Consider the following 5,668-nt stretch of genomic DNA (forward strand, 5'->3'; position numbering starts at 1 on the left):
ATAATTTTAAATAAAGTTATAATGATATTATTTAATAATAATAATATTTATCTATGATGATGTCTCATCTATATTATTTACTAATAATAATAATAATTTTAAATAAAGTTATAATTTAATGATTTTTTATGGTTTTTTTTAATTTTAACAACTTGATTTCTGATCTATATATTTATTTTGGAATATGTTTCTACAACTTTAATTTAATTATTAATAATTATCAAGTAAATGGTAGAAATTTAACTTTCATAAAACATTTTAAAACATTTTTATTAGTTTACACAAATCAAATGTTAAAATCAATTTCCCAATTAATTAACATGTCATATTGATAATATATGATATTGGTACATAATATTGTAACTATTTATGAATTAAAATTTTCTATTATAAAATGGATGGACTGAATCTCCATTATCAAATTTTAATATAGTAATATTTACTAACCATTTAATTTATACAGTTATATAATTAATAATAATATAGTTACTTTATTGTCCACTAAGTCTTTGATAGGGGATTGGGTGTTCTATTAAAACACTAGCTTGATGTAAATTGACACATTCAATTTTCACTTCAATTAGGGTGATATAATGAACATGATGAAAATGTAATCCTACCAAGCTTAAATTACTTTATTAATGATAATGAATATGCAAAACTAATATAATTAGTTTATTAATAATATAATATAATTACTTTATTAATAATAATGAATATGAAAAACTGGTTACTTTATTAATAATATAATAATGAATAAGAAAAACTATAACATAAGCTTTAACTCAAAATCATAATTAACTTAACATTTTCGCGTCTTAATCTGCAACGCTGTCTTGGAACTTGCATATTAAAGAGTTCGGAAGATTATATGAATGCCATAACAAAACATTAATTGCAACATCATAATCAATTATGGTCATGTTAACGTCAATCAATCTCAACTGTATCAACATAAGCATACTACCTGAAACATGCATGCATGTGAAGGCAGCGGTATTATTATAATTTTGAATATGATGACATACTGTATAAGGGAAGTCCAAATTTGCCACTTGTAAGATTCAGCGAAGGCTCATAATCTTTCAATCACAATTGAATTCCACGCCCCTCCTATTTCATAAGACTCGTTGTGTCAATACTAAAGTATCCTTATTATGAATATGATACTACGGAGAATAAATATATTTACCTAATTTGGATCGGATGGATACTTTCATATAATATTAAGGGCAGAAGGCTAAGTTGTAATTAGTACAAGAAGGGCAAGTGAAGGTGCTAGTATTATCATCTTTGGCATAGCTATAAGCCTGTGGGCACTGCCCCTTGAAAAACATGGAATAGTTGGTGGGAGGGCAGTTGGTTGCGTAGGTCCCCGTGCAGCAGTATTGGGGAGTATTAAGGGCAGCACAAGCACTATCACATCCATCGACCACTTTCAATTCTGTAGGGCAACTCGCAGTTATGTTGCTGCTGTAGTCAACTGTTGGGCAGCTAGTGTCCGAGGGAGTTATGGAGAGAGGAAGACTAAATCCATCAATAAGTGAGATTTCATATGTGTCTCGACCGTTGGCCCCATTCAGAGTATGTTCAGCCAGCGTTGCAGGAGGCCATCAAACGGACTAACAGATGAGCAAGTCGCCACAGTCACCAGTGTTGCAGCTGCCTTTATTAGAGGCGTCGAAGGAGCAGCCCGTACATCCCCAAAATCTGCCTGCGCTTGTCCCTGCGGGCACGTCAACACTCCATGATTGGCCCTGTGTGAGCGCTTGACTGCCACCTACAAGAATTCCCACTGCCCACACAGTGAACGAACACTTATTCTAGATCACAAATGTTGCAGCTTCAACTCTTGCAGTTGGGAAAGCAAACACACATTTATTGATGACATAGTAAGATATACACATCGCTCGTTAATGTAATTCTCATAAAATAGAGTAGATTTGAATTGGGGGAGTACCACCTTAAAGATAAACCAGTAACCCTCAAGCTAGAGTTGCTACAGTTGAAACATAAATATCATTGTTCTCCCCCCCATTGCTAAGACCAGGAAGCAAGTTAAACACTAGTACAACACAATACAATCAACAAACACTACTCAAAGACAACGCAATCAATTGCAAATGACCTTGCTTAGTTTTTATGCACAGATAGCACAGGCGAGTCACACGCAATATATATAGACAACGTATTAGTGATCCACAAACTTGGTAGTAGCATATGAAACACGGATGAATTTCAAATAAGATTATTATCTTTTCTTGGCACGCAGTGTGGAAAATTCTAGAACTACAGTAAACCAAGCCACAAAGTAAGCTAATCCTCTTAGAAAATTACTTGCGTATCCTCTTTTGGCCATAAAATTTAATGAATAGGAAGAGATTTGAAATATAATAGCAACAGTATTAGGGTTCAAATTTATCCCTTTTTTTAATCCCAAACATCGATATAAACTCCCGACTTCTACCAAAATCAGTAACTAAGACTTCTACCAAAATCAGTAACTCAGAAAGTATGGCCACGTGATTACCCGGTCCATAATAGGCGCTGCTACCCATGTGTTATTTCCTTTTTTTTTTTTTTTCAAAGCTGTTTATTCGTAATTTGTTTTCGTCCAAGGATGGAATTTGGTTGTATATTGAATTCCTTTTGGATTTTCAAAGGTGTTATCTGTAATTTGTTTTCGTCGAAGGATATAATTTGGTTGTGTATATGGAATGCAATTTCAGTAAAGACCAACAACTCGAGTTTACTCGTCTCTTTTGCCGGCCCAACGCTTCATAAAAGACCTATAATCTCAAAGTGTGACAGTTTTTACCTGAAGAAGTATAATCTCACTGTCAAGCAGGAGTGCTCAATCACTATCTGCAGAGGATTGCTATCATTGGGAACTATGCAATCACTGATAGTGAGAACTGTACAATCGTTTTTGGCGGGGACTGCGCAATCATCGAGGGTAACGATTAGGCAATAACTATTAGCAGGACTACACAATCATTATTGGCATGGATTGTACATTGACTGCTAACAACGAGTGTGCAACACGGTCATTATGAAGTTCACTTATTTTACTTTGCATGTGCACTTGTGAAGACATTAAGAACTGGGCATGTGAAAGCAAGTAGATGGACACTTACATTTTTTTAATAAGACTTGAACATTTAGATAACATGATCGAGCATGACATTAATGGCTTGAAACGAAAGATGACATGATCTAAAGAGGCTCCAAAAATTTAAAGATAAGAAAAATTTTAAATGGGGTTGTAGAAACTACAACAATTTCATAACCCCACTTAAGTGTATCTTGGTCTTGAGCAATGTTAATTTTATGACTTTGTAATCTTTTAGCATATCTTGGTCTTGAGCAATGTTAATTTTATGACTTTGTAACCCTTGAGCAGGAGAGAGCTAGGTAGTCAAGCTTGGGTGCATCAGCCAATCCTCTATCATTTTCCACCTCTCCAAATCATAGAATTAGGTTATGGTTTCCATAAATCTTCGAGTGTAGTATAATGTTTCTCTAAATTAAGTTCATTTAGCCCTCGGAGTTCCCCATGGTCCCAGCCATGGCATCTATTTCCAAGTTTTTTTTCTAGCAAAGAGTGGTGTAGACATTCCTAATCTCACATAAGGCATGGCTTTGGATAAGACTCTAGTTTTTCCAAGCTAAATTCCATATTAAAGAGCTTAAGAGATACTCTATAGCTCTTAAATATTCAAACTAAAAAATAGTGTGATAATATTTCCTGTCCCAAATTTCATTTCCTCTCTTAAACCACCTCGACTATAGTTTAGCTCTCAATGACATATTCAAGATATTCAGGTCTCTCAATCCCAAACCCCTAGCTAGTTTCCGGACAAAGATTTTCCAAAACAACGATTGACCATTTTGGGAAATAATAATCCCATCCACCGCCTTAAACACACTGACAACCATCATGTTTGCCCAGCCAACCACTACATGGTTGCGATTTTTGTTTACAAGCAGAATGACAGAAGTGAGAACAGAAGTTCAAAGCGGACCATTCCACAACACATCACAAAGGTTAAAGCATTTAATGAAGTTTATTAATTAGATATGGGCTAACATTCATTCCACGACTATTGCCCACACTCCACAACACCTGCAAGTTCAGAAAATCAATATGCAAGTAAAAGTCATTTGTAATGTTGGGCATGTTGGGCAAGTTAGAGAGCGAGAGTCTGTGAGGTGGTGAGGAGAAAATTGTGGAGGAAATATTGGTGGGTGCGTGAAAACCAGTTTTACAGAGTTTTATAGAAGTTTACTCCGCAACCCAGTGAAGCGTAAATCGCAATAAGTCTTTTGTGTTTTATTTGGAGAAGCAGCGTCCAATTTATCACGCTAATGTATTTTCCTATGTTTTATATTATAATCAAAAGTATGTTATGTTGCGATGTGGTCTTAAGCTTTCACAAGTAAATTTCTGCAACCCTCTTTTATTTTACTCTGTTTTGTCGTGAGTGAACTCTATGTTTTAATTAAAGTCCCTGTGTGGTTGCAATATCCTCACGACAACCAAATATTTACCTTTCCACAACTGAAGTTGAACTTGCCTACCATTCTGCAACTTATTTCTGAGTTCCTTTGCCTCGTAAATTTATTTTTCTAACATGGTACCGGAATAGGTTAAACTCTGTTAGTGTAAAAACAAGTGCTTTTACTAACAGTGAAAATTATTTTGAGGGAAAATTGTTTTTTCCTTTGGAACGAATTTACCAGCACGTAGAATTTTTTTTTTACACTCAGAAATGGCAACATCAAGCACAATCTTGACTAATCCTCAGATACCTCAATTTAATGGAAAAAATTATGATTATTGAGCTATTACAATGAAGGCCCTATTTTCGTCTCAAGACATTTGGGATTTGGTGGAGAATGGTTTTCCAGAACCAGCAAATGCAGCAGCATACAATGCGTTGTCTCAACCAGAAAGAGATCTGTTGAGGGACAATAGGAAGAAGGATTCAAAAGCTCCGTTCTATATTTTCCAAGAAGTTCATGAAAGTATTTTCCCAAGGGTTGCAGCAGCAATGAAGTCCAAGTAAGCATGGGATACCCTCCAGACAACCTACCAAGGCATGGAAAAGGTCAAGACAAAAAAATTGCAAATGATAAGGAGAGATTTTGAAACACTTTGTATGAAAGAGTCTGATAATATAGACTCATTTTTTACACATGTAAGTGGGTTGGTTACTCAAATTAGGTCTCATGGTGAGACACTTGAGGAAAGAAGAATAGTTGAGAATGTTTTGAGAAGTTTTCCAGTAAGGTTTAAGGCCATTATTGTGGCCATAGAAGAGACAAAGGATCTCTCACAGTTCTTAGTGGATGAGCTTAATCCATCACTAATTTCTCATGAACATAGAGTCAATAGAGTAGCAAGCTCCTCATTGGAGCATGCCTTCAAGACACAAGTATCATTTGGTCAAGGTCGAGGCAGAGGAAGATCATATGCTAGAGGAAGAGGAAGAAGCCCACACAGAGGTGGAAGAAGCAACCCTTCAAGCTCAAGTGGAAGGGGAAGCAATCAAAATCCAAGTCAAGGCCCAAGTTAGAATCAAGCACAAGGTCAGAGGTATGATAAATCTCAAGTTCAATATCATTACTGTAAGAAGTATGGTCATTATGCAAATGAATGTAGAAA

At 35.4% G+C, this 5,668-nt stretch overlaps 1 pseudogene; it reads right to left on the reverse strand.

Annotated features, from left to right (window-relative positions):
* Positions 1 to 1,226: 1,226 nt before the first annotated feature.
* On the reverse strand, positions 1,227 to 2,558 carry LOC149217390 (pathogenesis-related 5 protein Cup a 3 pseudogene; annotated as a pseudogene).
* Between the last annotated feature and the right edge of the window lie 3,110 nt (positions 2,559 to 5,668).

This window comes from Pinus tabuliformis, chromosome 1_1 (assembly GCF_031772625.1).
Source record: "Pinus tabuliformis cultivar Carrire ecotype Pingquan chromosome 1_1, CPIR1, whole genome shotgun sequence".
Lineage (NCBI taxonomy): Eukaryota > Viridiplantae > Streptophyta > Pinopsida > Pinales > Pinaceae > Pinus > Pinus tabuliformis.